A 20173-nucleotide genomic window follows, 5' to 3' on the forward strand; every position below is an offset into this window, starting at 1 on the left:
TCTACGCTCCAGTGCAATCTTCAGAGTTTCTTCTGACATCCATTTTGGTCTTTTCTTCCTCTTCTGTCTTTGTAATGACCGTTTGCACTCTTCCTGAATGATACCTTTGACATCCTCCTACAACTCATCTGGTCTTTGCTCATTAGTGTTCAAGGTCTCAAACCTGTTCCTGAGATGATTCTGAAATTTAGGTGGTATGAAATTAAACACTTAGGGATAATAAACTTAGGGTGAGACACAGAACAATCCCTATCTCTAAGGCAAATGTAAATAAAAATAACTATGAGATATTATCTAACCCCAGTAACAATAACAACGTTCAACAGAGCAGCAAACAACAAATGCTGGCAAGTTTGTGGAGAAATTGGAACCTTTTTTCAATGTTGGTGGGAGTATAAAATGGTCCACCACTCTGGAAGGCAATATGACACATCCTCACAAAGTTGTAAATAGAAATACCATTTGACCCAGCAATTTCACTACTAGGAATCAACCCTAAAGATAAAAGAACGTCCACTCACAAAAATATATGCACACCCATGTTTATTGCTGCATAGTTCACAATAGAAAAGAGACAAAAGCAAGCCAAGTGCCCATCAACAAATGGATAGAGAAATTTTGGTATATTCACACAGTGGAATACTATGCAGCACTGAAAAACGAGGAACTTGTAAGATATTATACAAAATGTGTGACCATGGAGGACATTATGCTGAGTGAAATATCTTATTCACACAGGGACAAGTACTTAATAATGTCACTGTTACAAAACAGGACTGACATGGGGATTGAGTGAAAACTAAGAAAGAGAGCATAAATAAAAATCCTTTATAAGGAAAACTAAAAATAACCCCACTATTACAAGAAGAAAAAAGAGACCTAACTAAACTGAAAAAATATTCCTTGCTTATGGATAGGATGAATCCTTTTTGCATGTTCAGTCAATTTCAGACTGCAAGATTTGATAACAATTCTCAATTTCTTATTCTTTAGCTCTAGATGTGGGACTGCATATTTGTGGATTACTGTTTGTTTATGTCTTAATTTTTTTTATATTGGTTTGCATACAAAGTTCATATACATTGTTTTTCACAACATGTCAACCTTGTATGCATATGGATATTATCCCCTTGCTCACAATATTTTATTTCAGCATAGAACTTGAAATTGCCTTTTATGAATGCAACAACATTGTTTTTTCTGGTTTTCATTCCAAGAATAGTATACCATATTATTATCTGATTCAAAGTGGCCAAAGAAGGTACATCTCATCTCAGTAGTATATTGACCAGTATATTGATGTTCATGTGTTCAATTTCATTTTTAAAATTTCCAGTTTTCCAACATTTGAGCTATGCACATTCAATGTTCTGATTATTAAATGATGCTTGGCATTGTTTTCCCTTATTTCATCTGGCTTCCAATATGCAATCAAGATGCATGGAAGATAATTGGTGACTGGAAGGCAAAAGTTGGAAACAGTAAATAATAGTTGGGAAATATGGGCTTAAGAATAGAAATAAGGCTGGAAGTAGAATTATTGAATTGTGTATTTACAATTATTTATTCATTGCAAATAACTTTTTAAAAAGAAATTAACAGCAATTTTACACATGAATCTCCCCTGATGGGCTACATAGAAATCAGATAGACTACATTTTTGTAAGAAATTATTTGAGGAGCTCAATATAGGCAGCCAAAACTAAGCCTGGAGTGGACAGTGGATTAGACCATCAATTACTCATATGCAAGTTCAAATTGAAGCCAAAGAGAATGAATATAAGTTCACAGGAACCAGGATATGATCATGAGTAAGTTCCATTTGAATTTTCAAACCATACTAGAAATAGGTTGGCAGCATTAAACATCAGTGATCAAAGACCGGATAAATTATGGGATGATATCAATGATATCATCAATGAAGAAAGCAAAAGGTCATTACAAAAACAGAGGAGAAAGAGAAAACTGAAATGGATGTCAGAGGAGACTCTAAAAATTGCACTGGAGCATTGAGAAACCAAAAACAAAGGGAACACATACCAAAGTAAAGGATCTGAACAGAATATTTCAAAAGGCAGTTAAAGAGGACAATGAAAATTACTATAATGGAAAATGCAGAGGACTGGAATTGGAGTAGGGGGAAAGGGAAGAACTTGCTCTGTATTTCTCAAGCTGAAAGAACAGAAAAACAACTTTAAATGTTGAATTGAAATATTGAAAGATACTGTGGGCAATATGTTGAATGACCCAGAAAGCATCAAAACAAGATGGAAGTAATTGACTGAATCAATGTACACACAAAAAACCTGATTGAAAATATTCAGGAAGTACCATATCAACAGGAGCTATTTGTAATGAAGGAGGAAGTGGAAACTGCATTGAAGACATTGGTAAAAAATAAGGCTCCAGGAATCAATGTGATATGAATTGACTTGTCTCAACATCTAACAGATGCAGTCTTGGATGCACTCACCAGTCTATGCCACAAAATTTGGAAGACAGCTTTCTGGCCAACAAATTGGAAGAGGTCCATATTTGATACCATTTCCAAGAAAGGTGATCTAACAGAATGTGGAAACTATCCAACAATATCATTTTAATGATCTTCAGCGGTATTTTGCTTTTATGTTATACTCAACGAAAAGACTGGTAGACCCAGTTTTTTGAGGTTTCTGTGTACACTAATATGCCATTTCCATGTACTGGAAATTTACCAACTCTTTGCCAATTTGGATTCCTTTTCCCCATGCTTACTTTCTTTTTTCTTAATGACCTAAGTGAAACTTCCAAAATATTTTTTAAAAGGAGTAATGATAATGGGCATCTTTGCACATCTCTGTTTTAAATAGGAGGGTGTCATTATTCTCTCTCCATTGGGAATGATGTTGGCTCTTTGTTTTGTCATATATTTTTCAAAATCTTGAGGAGATTCCACTCTATTCCTATTTGGATAAGTGTTTTACTCAAGAAGGGGTTTCAAATTTTGTTGAAGGTCTTTTCTGAACTGATAGATAGGATCATATGGGTTTTATTCTTTACTTGGTTAAGGTGATTAATCCCATTAAATATTTTTCTTATGTTGAAGCATTCTTGCATTGTTATTATTAATCCCACTTGGTCATGATGAATTATCATTTTGATACTAAAGAGTTATGTTGACCAAGATTTTCTTATGGATTTTTGCATCTATGTTCATGAGAGATACTGCTCTATGTTGTTTCTGTGTGCAGTCAAGTTTCTGTGACTCATAGTGACCCTTAGTAAAATAGCTCTGAAATTTGTCCTATCCTGAGCCAATCTCATCATCTCCAACACACCTACCACCATATCTCAGTCATTATGTCAGTCCATCTTAACCAAGGTCTTCCTCTCCTGTCTTATCCCCCTACCCTTCCAAGCATGATGTCCTTCTCCAAGGACGGGCCCCTCATGGTAACATACTGAAAGTATGTGAGCTAATGCTTCAGAATTCTTGCCTCAAGGAACAGCCCAGTTTACCTTCTCTAAGATAGATTTGTTTATTCTCTTAGTGGTCCATGATATGGTCAGTACTCTTCTCCCACACCACAACTCAAATTCTTGTGTTTTCTTTGGTCATTGTCCAGCACTTTGATGCATAGCAAGTAATTGTGAAGACCATGGCCTGGAGCAGGTGCAACTTGGTCTCTAGAATGACATCCTTACTCTTCAGCACTCCTGGAGAATTAATCTTTTGATTCCTTGACTGCTAGTGCCAAGAGTATTGAGTATGGAAACAAGCAAGTTGAAATTGTTGCCAATCTTAATCTCTTCATCTATTATCATGCTGCCAATTGGCTTAGTGGTGACTATCTTTGTCTTCTTGATGTTGAGCTTCAGTTTACATTGAAGACTGCCGTCCTTGATATTCTGCAGCAAATGCCTCATGTACTCATGTACTCCTCTGTTTCAGCAAAGTTTTGTCATCTACATAAAGCAGGTAAGTCTTCCTCATTCCTATTTATAAACTCCAGCCTCCCAAATGATTTGTTCCTTATATAGGTTTAAAAGGTATGGAGATAGGATATATCCCTGACATACATTTTTTTTTTCTTTTTTCTGATTTTGCACCGTGCAGTGTTTCCTTGCTCTGTTCTGATGACTGCTTCCTGGTCCAAGTATAGGTTTCACATGAACACAATCAAGTGTTCTGAGATTCTCATGTTCAAGGGCAGCTACTAATTTTTGTGATGCCTTTGTATAGTCAATGAATCTCAGATACACATTCCTCTAGTATTCTCTGCTTTCAGCCAAGATCTACCCAACATTGTTTATAATGTCCCGTATGCCACAGCCTCTTCCAAATCCAGCTTGCATATTAGGAAGTTCTCTGTTGATGTACTCTTCCAGTTGTTTTTGGATAATCTTCAGGAGGAACTGGCTTGCCTGTCGTATTAGTAATATTTTTTTATAATTTCTACTCTCTGTCCAATAACACTTTTTGGGAACAGAAATAAATATGGATTTCTTCAAGTCAGTTGGCCGGGTCTTCTAGATTTCCTGGCATGACCTGGAAAGCATGTCCAGGAGGGCTGCATTTATGTTTTGAAATATGTCAATTTGCATACTATCAATTCTTGGGGGCTGGTTTTGTTGTCAATTCTTTCAGAGCAGCTTGCACTTTCTTCTTCATCACCATTGCCTTGGTTATATGATGTTTTATAAAATTCCTCTGTCAGACAATTCTTTTTGATAGAGTGACTGTGTGTGTACTACTTTCATTTTTTTTTAGGCTTCTAGGATCATTAAAATTTCTGCCCATAGTACCTTAAGTATTGCAAATCGAAGCTTAAATTCATTCTTCAGTGCCTTCAGCTTAAGAAATGACAAGCAAATTCATCTCTTTTGATTCCCCAACTCCAGCTTTGTGCAAATTTCATTATAATACTTTTCTCTGTCTTCCCAAGCTACCCTTTGGAATCTTCTGTTCAGCTCCTTATTTTTTCCCTTTGCTTTGGATCTTTACACTCTAGTGAAATATTCAGAGTCTCTTTAGACATCTATCTTGGTCTTTTCTTCTTGCTGTGTTTTAATAATGATGGGGGTTTTGTTTTTGTTTTTTTAATTCTCCATGGATGATATTCTTAATACCCTCCCATAGCTCATCTGGTCTTCATTCATTAGTGCTCAAGACCTCAAACCTGTTCTTGAGGTGTTTTTAATATTCAGGTAAGATAGACACAAGGTCATACTTTGGTTCTTGTGGATAGTTTTATTTTTTGGTAATGTCTTGTTTGACTTTTGGTATTAGAGTTATACTTACATCCTTCATAGAATGACTTTGAGAGTGTTCCTTCTTTGTTTTTTTAATTAAAATTTTAATTGTGATTTTTACAAACATTTACAGAAAAAATATTTTTGTTCATTCATTGTTGCATATTTTATGCCTTCTTTTTCCCCTCCTCCTCCCCTAATTAATTTTAAAAAATTCAAGCACTGTTTCACAATTACCTCCTCACCCCATCCTCTAATGTATGTCTCTTATTCTGGGGTGTTGTCATACACATAATGCCTAATCTTATATTCCTTTTAGACAGTTCTTTCTTTTATCTGTTTCAATGCAGTGGTTATTATTTATCCATTCTTATCCTATTCTCCTTCCAACCCTCTATGTCAGACCTGTTTTATAACAGTGGTGCTATGCAATATTTGCCCTTTTGTGACCTGGATATTTCACTCAGCATATTGTGCACTAGAGTTCACCAAGCCCTGTAATGTGTCATGAGTTCATTGTTTTTTCAGTGCTACATACTATTCCATTGTTAGAACATTAAATAATTTAAGTAAAATTGGAGGTATTCCTGTAATGTTTGGCAGAATTAACTCAAGAAACCATTTAGACCAATTTTTTTTGGGGGGGGTATTCTTTTTATGCCCTGTTCAACTTTTTCTCTTGTGAATGGCTCTGTTCAAGTGTTCCACTTGTATCTGTGACTTTCAGTATAGTATGGCATTCTAGGATTTTATTAATTTCTTTTAAGTTTTTTCAAATTCATTGGAGTATAGATTTTACTATATTCTGATATTATTGATTAAATTTGGATGGTTCTTTCTGACGCCATCTTTTTAATTTCTTATTTGAGTTATTTGTGTCTTTTCTTTTAGTAAGATTGTAAATAGTTTGTATGTTTTATTAATTCTTTCAAAAAACAAAGTTCTGGTTTTGTTGATGGTTTGAAAATGTTTTCGCTTTCCCGTCTCATTTATTGCAGCACTTATTTCTACATTTTACTTTGTTCTAGGGGCTGTGCAATTAATCTCTCTTGTTCTTTTTTTATTTGCTGAAGATGTTAAGTAGTTTATTTTGCTCTTTTTTTCTTTTTACATGTCTTTTCTTACTGCTATGAACTGACCCCTAAGGCCTACCTTATCTGTGCCCCAGAAGTTTTGATATAATGTAATTTCATTTTCATTAATTTTACAGAAGTCTTTATTTCAGTTTTTCTTTATTTTATAACCCAGTCATGCTCAAGCAAGGTATTATTTAGCTTCCACTTGGGTGTTCTTTTTCCTTTATTCTTTTGGTATTAATAATCAAATCACTGGTTACTAGTAGTCAGGAGATTATGAGACATATTGCAATAGGAAAATCTACAGTCAGGGGCCTTTACAAATTATTGAGGTGCAATGATGTCAGGTTATATTTTTTTTAACATTATAACTTGATTTTAATGAATGGAGACTCAAAAAAGTAATCTAAAAATTATTTAATACACAAAGTGAAAAACTGTCTAGAATACAAAAGCATTTCACATTTCTTTTTCTTTTCTTTTTTTAAACAAAGAATACCTTCGAAATTAGCAGATGCAGAGATCCACAATCCTTTATATGAAACACATCAATCCAGGTATTTCAGAATTCTGAAAATTTTGGATTTTAGAAATGTAAATAATTTTACTGGAAGCAGGAGTGGTATCCACTTCCGAAATGGCTTGCCTCCGGAAACTCTATGTACGAACAGTGTTCAGGCCATTCGTTCATAGGGTCGCTATGAGTCGTCTACGACTCGATGGCACCAAACAACAACAACAATTCACTTTATGTATCATGGTATGCCATAACATTCACTATATAACCCTAACAAGGTCTGAGACATCACTCCTTATAATAAAAAACAATATTTATTCAGCAAAATAAATGAATATTCACAATAAATAAGATACATAGATCCAATGTCAATTCAGGTTTATAAGCAAATGAGTTGTCACAAGCTTAAGAATCTTTACTTTCAAGGCTTTTTGTATTTTGCAATTCAGATAAAGAAGTGTGGGCCTTAATAAATTTGTATGACAAGCCATGAAGATTCTTAGACAAATGACCCATTTTTACAAATGAAAAGAGATGTTTTCAAATACATTATAAATTAACAAGTGTCTTCTCTGATATTAAATGTACATTTTAAATACATATACAACACAGCACACTCTTTGACAAGAATTAGAAACCAAATTGTATCAAAGGCATAGAGGTACAATCCCTCCTGCAGGAAAGGGATACAGCGAAATGTGCAGTAAATTTGAACATGAGATTGATCCAACTCCTTATGAGACCAGCAAGAACGCTCATTGAGTGCAACACAAGGAGGTAGAGTTTATTCTCCAATAAGTGTGGGTTTACTTGTGAGCAATCTCTTGCTCAAAAGTATAGGCAAACAACTTTTAATTGAAAATACATGTTGAGGTTCTCTTTTCTGTATAAACAGCCACTTTAGGTTTTAGACACCCCAAAAGTTAAACTTTAGAAGTCATTTTAAAATGAATAATATTTATACCACATTTATACTAGATCACAATGTTTCTTCTAAGTAGTTATAGTTATTTAAACAAGTCCATTGTTGTCGTTGTGTTTTTTTTTTAATGAAACCATGTATATTCAGAGGTTAAAATTACGCAAAATCAAAACATTATGCTTGTAAAATCACAAGTAGTTTCTGATAACGGCTGCTTCTTCCATTGACTGGTGTCAGTTTCATGGGGTAAAAACAACATCCAACACGTGTAGCAACAACTTCCATAGGTTCAGGGCAGTGAACAAGCGTCAAGTCATTCTTTTAACCAACTCCAGGCCAAGCTCATACCTTCCTCCGTTGCTTCACTAGTAATAGTTCTTAAATGGCCAAAATAGTTCAAATTTTCTTCTATCATTTGTGCAAAATTCTCCCTGAAATGAGCTTGCCTTCCTACCATGTGCTTTTCTCTCATAAAAGTAGTGTGGCATATTCAACTGCATGAGCTCCTGAGCAGTGATGTAACATAGCTTCACTTCTGCAGAGCTAATTACAGACAGAGCTTCCAGGAAATGCTGATGCTGTAGAGGTGTCCGTGAGATGTGAGAAAAGGAACAATACACAAGTAGCAAAGAGCCACTGGCTCTGATACAACATCTTAAACAATCTTGAGTTACCACACATGACAGAGGAAGTGCATACTCTGTGGAAGTCAGTGGAAGCCATGTTGATGCCTGATGGGCGATAGAACTTTCTAGACTGTATCCTACAAGGGACCAGGCAGAACTCTGTGTACAGACAATTTTAAGGAGATGTCATATTTCTTTCTGCCTCTTCCCCTGAATAAACATGACAGTGTTGTCAGCTCCATTGATGTTACTGCGGGCAACTTCCACTTTAGGGAGTAGATCAATAATCTTCTACCTGCAACCCAATTGCTCAGATGACCGAAGAGCTCCTTATGAACATGGTCCTGACTGCACAGCGTGTACAATGAACTTAACCATCTCTGTGCTGTCGCTGGAGGAGTGATCTGAAGGTCTGTGCTTTAACTGCTTATATAAATCAAAGGCATTCTTCTCCCTCAAGTTAGCATATCTAAGAAGACTTAACGTTGCTGCTCTTTGTCCCTGAAAAAGCCTTCTTTAATCTTTTAACCTAGAAACATAGTGTACCACTTCAGCCCACAGTTTACACAGTTGATATCTGTATTTTGCTGTTCTGCACAATATACTTTACACAATCAGATAAACTTCTGGATACAAATGGTCCTTCATAGACAGTCTTACTTTCATCCAACAAATAAAGAATATGAGCTATCACAGCCTCTAACTCCATCTAGGTCACATTGAGAGGCTGGTTTCCGAGGGTCCAGAGAAATTCCTGTCTCTGAGAACCAGTATTTATTCCAGTTTCACACTCAATACGAGACTGCAGTGAATAAAAGCTTTCATCAGAAGACAACAAAAAAGAAATTATCTTTGCAGAAGTCATATTTAAGATGTGTACTATCCTCAGATTCAGAATGTGATCCATTACAAAGAGCATCTTGGCTGCTTTGAAACAAGATCAGCAGGTCCTCCTGTGCTGAGGATCCCAATTCAGCAGCCAGTTTTCCATGGGTTCTACTATTAAACTACAAAGTCTATTTGGTTGAGGTAAAAGGCTACTGAACCAAACTTCTCCTCTCATCTCTTCAGATGCAAATATACACTTGGGGTCTTTTTACTTAATCTTTTCCTGCCAGGTAAATGGCTGCAGATGATGACAAAAAAAAAAGCAATGCATTCAAACACCATGGCTCCAAAGCTCTAGTAATCCACAGTGGCTGGATAAGGTTTATTTTCAAAAAGCTCTGGAGTCAAATACTGTAGTGTTCACACAAACAATTTACACAGACTTCCTTGGTCAATAAGACATTGCTTTGGCATATCTTAGATCAATTATTTTATGCAGTATCTTCCCAACAACATCCTAAAAAGCTATGTTTTCAGGTTTTAGGTCAATTTTGTTTTCATGCAAATAGTGAGTCCCAGAGCCTATGTCACTAAGCACCTGGCTTTCTTTAAATTTTCAGCAATTTTCTGGTTAATTGAGTAGCTTCTTAAGATCTCCAGAACAATATTCCATTGCTAGAAGAGGCACATCATCAATCGAAATATTAACTTCCTCAGGAACATCACAGGTCTTTACAGCATTAGCAACGTCTTCATGATTTGGGTTTCATGGTACCACTGTGCTCTAGTTTGGGTACTTAGGTCAAGGTGACAAGACTTAATTGCTATTTTGTGATCAAGTTCCGGATGCTGGTACAAGCATACATTCCCAAAGCCACCGGTGCCCAGCTACTCCTGCATCTCCCAGGGCCCACCTGAGCCGGCCACAGGCACGGGATGTGTGTGTGGCCCCTTCCAAGGGGCAGGAGGTGAAGGGGTCTCAGGCACTGCCACACTGCCAAGGCCAGTTCCCAATGATGTTAGCTTGATACTAACATGTACCTGAATTAGGCCATGGCCTTTTCAGTCACTCGCTAGGCATCTGAGAACTAAGCAATGAATAAGGATAAAAAAAAAGAATTGATGTCATTGAGTTTTCTTATTGAATAAAAGTGCTGAATATCCCATGGACCTCCAAAGAAACAGACAAATATGTCTTGGAGAAGGTACAGTCCAGGTGTTTCTTGCATGCAAAATTGATGAAGTTTTGTGTCACATACTTTGAAAAGTTGCTAGAAAAGGCTATTCTTTGGAGGGTGACATCATACTTGGGAAGGCAGAGGGACAGCAAAGGAGACGAAAACCTTCAGACATGTGTATTTATAGTGAGTGCAGCAATAGATTTGAGGGCGTGAGAGATTGTGAGGATGATGCCAAAAACGATAGAGGTGCAGATCTGTTGTTCATAGGGCCGATTTGAGTTGTATATGACTCAGCAGTACCTACCAAAATTAGCAACATGGCAGTGTAGTCTTATAAGATAATTTATATTATTTCAGCATTTTGATTTGTTGAGACTTGCTTCATGTCCTAATTTGTGGTCACTTCTGGAGAGTGTATTTTGTGTATTTGAGAAGAAAATATGCTGAAGTTCTCTAATATATCTATGAGGTCAGATTGGATAATTGTATAACTTAGTTCTTTTGCATCTTTGTTTAGTTTCTTTTGAGTTGACCAATCTTTCAATGAAAGCAGTGTGTTGAGACCATAGCTGACATCCAAGCAGATATATGCACATCCATGTTTATTGCAGCTTTGTTCACAACAACAAGGAGTTGGAAACAACCAAAGTGCCCATCAACAAACGAATGCTATGCTGCATTGAAAAACAAGGAACTCATGCAATATTATTCAAAATGGTTGACTCTGGAGAACATTATGCTGAGTGAAATATCCCAGTCACAAAAGGACAAATATTACATGATGCCACTGTTGTAGAATGGGACTAACCTCAGGGTTGGGGAGAGACTGAGTAAGATGGGTTCAATAATGTATACTGCACTGAAACAGAGGAGGGAGAGAACCGTTTAAAGGAGAGATATAACTGGGTATTTCTGTCATCACAGGAGACTAGAGCGAGGGCTACATGGTGGAGGGGACCTGGGGGAGGGTTTGTAAAACAATGAAAGAATCTTTTCTTTTACTTTTCCATAATTTTTGGACTCATGTACTTATAACTTGTTAGTCAAAATTGTGTCTTCTAGGTTGCAACACCCCCATGATACATCTTCAAGGATATGAACATGTACGGCCAAGCACAATCAATAAGAGTGCATCTAAATTCCAAAATCAATCTCCATAATAGTTTATGTGTTTCCTACTGCCAAAGGGGCCCTTTAGAGTAGTGAGAGAAGATCTTCACCCTGAAACCCACAGCGTCCCTTTTCAGCAGGAAGTAGCTAAGAGAATACGCCATCCCCTTTTCCTTATGACTCAGGGTGAAGTCTCTCTCAGGGAGGAGTGATAGGGAATGGCAAAGGACACACTGACAAAGAAGATTAATCAGAACTGGCTTTGACAAGCACTGTGGCATTTGGACAAGAACAAACTGGGAGGAGGGTAGAGAAAATAGTGCAACAATGAATGAGTGGAAGCCCAAAATCTCTGTAAATGTTTATGAAAATTAATAAAATATAATTATAGAGAAAAAAAAAGAAAGTAGTGTGTTGAAGTCATTACCATTATGGAATTACAGAATTTTTTAAAAATCTTTTAAACATTGTTTAATGTATTTTACAGGAAATCGTTAACTAATGATATGGCCTCATGATCTATTGAGTCTTTAATTATTACATAGTGTTCACCCTTATCTCTTATGGAGCTTTTTATTCTGAAGTCTATTTTATCAGTATTGCTATTCCAATTTTTTTATGGGTGTCATTTGATTGGTATATTTTTTCCAACCTTTTTTTTTAGTTTTTCTTTCTCTTTGTCTAGTAGATATGTTTCTTGTAGGCAATATATTGATAGACTTTGTTTTTATCCATTCTTATACTTTTCCCCTTTTAATCAGTGCATTTAATCATTCACATTGACTGTGATTATTGATAGGCTAGTATTTATAATTGCCATTTTGCTTCATTCCTTTTTCTGTTGTTACTTGTTACTTTGGTCTATCTATTTCCTCTCCTCTTTGTGACAGACTAGCCGTAGTATTTCTTATAGAGTTGGTCTGGCTTTCATGAATTTGTTTTGTTTCTAGTTGTCTTCAAATGACATAATTTTCCCTTCATATTTAATTGAAACCTGCATTATGCAGATGACACAACTCTGCTTGCTAAACTGAGGAGGACCTGAAGCTCTTGTTGCAGAAGGTTAAGGACTGCAGCATTCACTATGAATCGAAGCTCAACATTAAGAAAACAAGGATTCTCACCACTGGGCTGATTGGCAGCATTATAATAGATGGTGAAGAGAACAGCTTTAGTTTGCTTGACTCCACAATCAAAACTTTTGATACCAGGATCCAGGAAATCAAGTGACAAATTGCATTGGGAAAGTCTACTGTCAGGGAGCTCTCCAGAATACTGAAGAGGAAAAACATCAGTCTGGAGATTAAGGTGTATCTGATCCAGGTCATAGTCTTTGCAATTGCTTATTATGCATCAGAGAACTGAACAATGACTAAGGATGTTAGAAAGAAAATTTAAGCCTTTGAGATGTGGTGCTGGAGAAGAGTGTTGAATATATCATGATCTGCCAGAAGAACAAAGAGGTTCATCCTGGAGAAGGTGAAATCAGGCTGCTGCTTGGAGGCAAGGATTCTGAGGCTTCATCTGAAATTCTTTGGGCATGTTTCAAGGAGGGACCAGTCCTTAGAAAGGGACATTGTGCTTGGGAGGGTGAAAGGACAGAGAAAGAGAGGAAGTCCCTGGATAAGATGGATTGATTCTCTGACTGGGGTAATGAGGGTAAGTGTGTCAGAGACAGTAAATTGGGCACAGGATAGAGCAGGTTTCAGGGTTATTGTACATAGGGTCACTATAAGTCACAATCAACTCAATGGCACAATAACCATGATAACATTTCATGGGCAGTTTTGCTGGTATAGGATCTTTGGCTGATAATTGTTTTCTTTCAGCCTTCTGTATATAAAATTCCATTGTCTTCTTTCTTGCATGATTTCATCTTCCTTCCTGATGCTCTGACTTTCTGAGGCACCATGTCCCTCTTCAAGGAAAAGCCCTTCCTAGCAACTTGCCTGAAATATGTGAGGTGAATTTTATCATCTTTGCCTCCAAAGGGGGCACTCTGACTACACTTTCTACGTCACACATTTGTTATGTATGATGTTAGATGCATAGTTTTGCAATGAGGAAGTTGAAGCTTTTACACTATAAAAATGAGAATATAGAATATAGAATATAGAATATAGAATATAGAATATAGAATATAGAATATAGAATATAGAATATATATGTAAGATGATAGTTTCAGCAAGCAGAGTTCTGTCATCTACATAACAAAGGTTATTGATGGATCTTCCTTCAATCTTGATGCCACATTACTCCTCATACAGATGCAAAATATTAAATTTCTTGGCTTTATCATATTTATGCAATAATTTAAAATTCAAGATTTTAGAACTAGATGGAACAAAGAACTTTTTCTAGGATCATGTTTCTTAGAAATTTTTAGGTCATAGACCTTACTGTGAATTTGCTAACAATTCTTGATATTCTCCAAGAAAAAATATACACATCCACATGCAATTGTAGTACTGTGTAATTCTATGTTCTTCATATAGCATGAATTGTAGTTTCTGATTATTTCAGTGTTGTATTCCATAGAATAGTAATGAAGTCTTGAGTAGTGGTGAAAATTAACTGAAACTACACAGAAAATTTATGTCACGAATGATTCTAAAATGTATCTGACTAACACTTCAGTGCTTTCTATACCTAAAATAATAGTGTTTCTAAGGGTAACACTTAAGAAATCAAAGGATGCAGTGCATTGGAAAAATCTGCTGCCAAAATATCTCTTTAAAGTGCTAAAAAACAAGCATATCAGTTTAAAGTCTAATCCAAGCCATGACATTTTCATTTGCTTCCTATGTATCTTAAAGTTGGGCAACGAATGAGGAAGGCCAAAGAAGATTTGATGCCTTTGAATTGTGGTAAAGAGTATTTAACATCCATTGATTGATAAAGAACAAATCTATATATCTTGGAAGATGTGCAACCAGAGTGCTCCTTAGATACAAAGACGGTGAAATTTAGACTCACAAACTACAAATGTTAGGAACAATTGATTCTTAGTAAGAGACATCATGCTGCGAAAGATAGAATATCACAGAAAAGAGAGGAAGACCTTCAAAGAGATGGATTGACACAGTAAGTCTAACAATAGATATGTTGCTGATTTTGAGGATAGTGGTGAATATGTCAAGATTTATGTCTGTTGCTCAGAGAGTTTCTACAAGTATAGTTGACTAGATGGCACCTTAAAAACACCAGCAGCAATAATGGAAAAATTAACTTTTAAAAGTTTTCCAGTAGCTCTATAGAAGCAAGACCCATAATGAGTTTCCATAAAAATAACAAGTAAGCTCTATGAGACAGTTCTCAGATGAGGCATCTATGAGTTAGAATGAATTCAATGGTATCAAATAACAACAGCAACAAGGAAAATCCCTGTCTTTTCTCCAAACACACAACAGAAGCCAATACAAGGCAAAGTTTCCCAGCCTTCACTAAATCTTTTATATGCTTTATACATTGAACTTCTCAGCTTCCATGTTGTTGCTGTTATGTGCTGTTGAGTTGCTTATGACTCATAGCTATCCTCTGTACAACAGCTCTGAACGCAGCTCCATCCTGAGCCAACCTTATTGTGTCTGACACATCTACTCCCATTACCCTAGTCACTGAGTCAATCTATCTCATTGAGGGTCTTCTTTTCTTGTACTGTCCCTCCACCCTCCTGCTGTAGAAGAAAACCACAATGATGTACAAGTTTACATGATTTTTACATGCTCCTGGGGAAAAACGTTTTTCCAGAAACTAAAGATGTCTTTAAAAACTAGATAATGTCTAGTATAATACCAAGGAAACTACATTTCTTTTTAAACCACCCACCCAACACCCTCAAAAAAACCAATAAAAAGAGCAAACAAACATATCACAGAAACAAATGTTTTCACTGGAGTATTCTACAAAACATTTGAAAAATTATCGGTTCTACACAAGTTCTTTGAAAAAGTGAGAAAATTCTTCCAAATTCATTTTTATTTCATAAATTTAATCATTTCTACAATTTAATCATGAAAACATTAGAAGTCAGGTATTGAAAGTTTTGAACCATAATAGTACAGTAATAATAATAATAATAATGTCTAGCTCTGTCACCTGCTACGCTGCTTTCTGAGCTATTGTAATGCCAATTTCTACCAATATCTGAGAAAGAGCAAGAAATATTTTGATTTCCTGATTATTTTTCCTGAAAATCTCTTCATGCTCTATCTAGTCTGCACTTTAGATGTTGTTCAATATGCTATTTTTATTTTCTTCTTTGGGAATTTTAGAGTGCCAAATTGGTGTTACAATTTGGATTGATATTTATGAGATAATAAAATTCCAAAAGATATTATTTACTTGAATTATGAATTGTTAACTAAAACTTAAAATTTTTGTCATTTTTTTCCATCGAGCTTCTATATTCCTTGTCTCTTTTAAAACTGTATTTTATATTTGTTTGCATACAAAATTTGTATACCTTGTATTTCATTCATGTACATTGTGTTTTACAAAATCCTTTATTCACATTTTGTTCCATACAATCATTCATATTCATTGTATTCTATAAAATTGATCACCATTGATCTATGCCAACTATTACCTCATCTTTTCAAGTCTCCATTGGATCTTTTTTTTATTCCTTCACCTCCCTATTTTCCCTTTAAACTCTACTCTATTAGTCTCTAATTCATTTCTTGAATCTTTTAGTCCTCTGGCTCTAAAATCAGATGAAGCAATGCAAAAATGAGAATTAAGAAATAATACTTCTCATTATTACAGAAACACAAGTCTTTGTACAAACATTAACAAATACAATTTATAAATATATAGAAATGGGATATAAATACTATGAAAAAGTGGGGTGTATTTAAAGACTATAAGACTACCTTATATTTGTTATCTATAAATATGACCTTCCATATTACCAATAATAATCATATTAATCAGTGTAAAAAAATGAATACCTTGGATGAGATGGATTGATTCAGTGACTAGGTAATGGAGGGTAGGTGTGTCAGAGACAATATGGTTGGCACAGGATAGCGTAGGGTTTAGGGCTCTTGTACATAGAGCCACTATGAGTTGTAGGCAACTCAATGGCACAAAACAACAATAAAGTATAAAGATTTATTTTGCTTTTATTCATGTGATTATTTGATTTCATAAATTCCAATAACAAGTTAGAACAATTATTTTTATACCATTTTGTAAAGAAGAAAATGTGTAAATTACTTGTCCAAGTAAATAAATATCTTTTAAAAAGCAGGAAATGGACTCAAGGATACTTGTTTCAGATCCAGAATTCTTTTCCTGTCTCATAAGGCTATCCTCATGTGCTTTATATAAGAACAATTTGAGAGCTGTTCTGAGAGCAATTTTCTGCTGTAATTTGTGGTAGTATGACATATTTAATGCCATATTAGGTCAACTTAAAATCCCATTCTGTAAATTTACCAAAGAAGGTAGATGTTCTATTAAATTCACCACTAAATTACAGTTGAAATTACTCTGCCATTTTGAGTTTAAGACTACAGTACAGTTGAAATTTATAGGAATAGAATTTAGAATTTTAATTCTTACAAGGAGTATTATTTTTATATTGATAAAGTTTTTGTATTTATTTTTAAAATTCTATGTTTTAAGCATTAATAAATATTTGTCAATTAATACGCATTTTTACCATTGTTCTTATTGTTGTTGTTAGATGTCATCAAGTCAAATATGAGCAATAGTGACCCCTATCAACTACAGATCTGAATTCTGTCCTATCCTGTGTTCTCCTTACACTTCTTTCCACACTTGAGCCTATTGTAGCAATCACTATGTCAATCCATCTGCTTGAGGGTCCTCCTCTCTTTTGCTCACCCTTCATCTTTCAAAATATGATGTCCCTCTCCAAGGAAAAGCCTCTCATAGCAACATGCCTGACATGAGACAAAGTGTCTGCACATTGTCCAAGATTTATTTTTTATTCTTTTGGCAGGTCATGGGATGTTCAGCACTATTCTCCTACACCACAATTCAGAGGTATCAATTCTTCTGCCAATTTTATTCCTTCTCAAACTCTCAGATGCATAGCAAGTGATTAATTGATTGTGGACTTAATCAGGAACATCTTAATCCTTAAACTGACATCATTGCTCCTCAGTAATTTGGAGAGGTCCTGTCTGCAGACTGTTGCAATGCAATATATCTTGTGACTTTCTGACTGCTGGTACCAAGGGTATTGATTGTGGATTCAAGTAAGATGAATTTGTTGACAGTCTTATAGCTATATACAAATCTTAAACAGAGACACTACAAAAGAAATGTCTGGTGATCTCTCCTAAAAATTACATGCAAGAGAATACTGTGGAGAAGTTCTTTTGAGTTAGAGGTCAATTGATTCAATGAGAGACAGCATATAATATCACAAAAATAAATGCAAATCTTATGCTCCCTTACATTTTCATCACTTGGCTTCTAAAATCACCTAGAATTATGACAGTGAATTATAGGAAAGTATCAACACTAACTCAATCATAAAATTAACTAGAGTTCCAAAGGAGGAAAGAAGGAAACTATTTCATAACTTTAAACTTTTTAACAGTTCCTGAAGAGTGTTAAATACATGCTTAAAATTTCTCAAGAGAAAAGCCCATAAAGTCTGATAATCTAACATCCTGTACTGGATTTATAAAAGTTGTTTATGGAAAAGGATTTGCTGAACAGAGTTCTTTTTTTACCTTCTTCAACATTCTAACCCAAAGTTCTATCCAACTGAGCACACTTTTAAAAGAGCACAACATGCAGATTTATTAACAAAACTGGTCAAAAGAGATATTCTGTGAAGTGATTACATCAAAAGATGCAGTTACTGCATACACTGAAAGTTTTTAAAGACATCTTCCCCTTTTTTCTTCTGTAAAAAATGTACACTTCCTAGTTAAAAGTTAAATGATAAGGTTAAAGAAATGTTTTTACAACAAGTTTGGGAAAATTAACTCTATATTAGAAATCTCCTATCTTGGTGTTCTACATGTTGTTGTTGTTGTTGTTATGTGTCATCAAGTTGCCTGTGACTCATAGTGACCCTATGGACAACATTCCTAAATTCTGCTCTATCCTGTGCCAATTTTATTGTCTCTGATACACCTAGCCCCATTACCCCAGTCACTGAATCAATCTGTCTCATCAAGGGTCTTCCTCTCTTGTGCGTCCCTCCACTCTCCCAAGCATCACGTCTCTCTCCAGTATGTCAGACAAAGCTTCAGAATCTTTGCCTCTAAGGTACAGCCTTGTTTATCCCTCTCTAGGACAAACCTGTTCATTCTCTTAGCAGTCCACAGTATACTCAATACTTTTCTCCAACACCACAGCTCAAAGTCATCAATTTTCCTTCTATTATCCCTAGTTATTGTTCAACTCTCTGGTGCATGGTAAGTGATTGCAAAGACCATGGCCTGTATCAGGAGCACCTTAGTTTGCAGGCTGACATCAATGCTCTTCAGTGCCTTGTAGAGGTCTTTGACAGCAAACTTTCCCAATGCAATGCATCTTTTAATTTCCTAGAATCTGGTACTAACATTTCTAAAATAATATACATTTTTTAATGGTCTGTATAAGGATCTGGTGAAGCTACAATTATGGGCTTGACTTATAACTTAAAGGATGAGGCTTTCCACTCATCAGCAGATTCATGGGAAGAAATATATAATTTTTCCATAAAGATTACAGTCTTGGAAATCTTTTAGGATAGTTCTTCTTGGTCTTAACATATTGTGTAATGGATTCAATAACATGTTAATATTCTGTATGTATTTTAGATAAAGCTTATACTCAGATTTCAATTTTGTTTAAAATATTTTCATCTTTTCCAGAGTATTGCAAACTAAAATATATTTGAGTCTACACATGTTCCCAATAAAAAGGCAAACTATCATAGTTCATAAAGATCCATTTCCTTTGAGTTTCATTACTGATAAAGGAAAATTTGAGTGATTTGCTTTAAGCTATTAAAAAAAATTCTGTGTTTCAATTGACACCTGCTAAGTAAGACATTTATCCACCCTTTAAAGGAATGGGATTTGAAATTCAACGAGCAGAGGTTACAGTGAATTCAGTTACTTTAAAATTCATGCCACCTCAGTCAGTATTCAGATACCCACAGCAGTAAAATCAATGCTGGTTAGACTGGTCGAAAGCATCCCTTTATATGTAGCTCATATGTGGTGGGAAAACTTATCAATCTATTTTGAAAAAAAAAAATTGGGTGATAACATGTAGAAACTGAGCCATAATAAAAGGCTACATTTACAGAATATCAATCAAATCCTTAATTTTATTATATTTCTCTGCTTTAATCATATTGTCTGGCTTATACAAAAATAAATATAGAGATCACATATCCAGTTAATTGGCCCTGAGTTTGCTTTGTAGTTGTTAGATGTCATCAAGTCAACACTGACTTACAGCGACATTACGTACTTGCGTACCACAGCAAGATAAAGGTAAATAATCCAATAGAAAAAATGGGCACAGGATATGAACAGACACTTCACCAAAGAAGACATTCAGATGGTCAACAAGCACATGAAGAAATGTTTAGAATTCCTAGCTTTAAGAGAGATGCAAATCCAAACAACTATGAGATATCATTTTACCCCAGTCAGAATAGCAAAATTTTACAAAACAGCAAGCAACAAATGCTGGAA

The 20173-nt window shown here is 35.3% G+C and overlaps 1 pseudogene; it reads right to left on the reverse strand.

Moving 5' to 3' along the window:
- Positions 1–8290: 8290 nt before the first annotated feature.
- On the reverse strand, positions 8291–19939 carry LOC102876501 (annotated as a pseudogene).
- Between the last annotated feature and the right edge of the window lie 234 nt (positions 19940–20173).

This window comes from Elephantulus edwardii, unplaced genomic scaffold, assembly GCF_000299155.1.
Source record: "Elephantulus edwardii isolate Elephantulus edwardi_28Jun2011 unplaced genomic scaffold, EleEdw1.0 scaffold00002, whole genome shotgun sequence".
NCBI classification, from domain to species: Eukaryota; Metazoa; Chordata; class Mammalia; order Macroscelidea; family Macroscelididae; genus Elephantulus; species Elephantulus edwardii.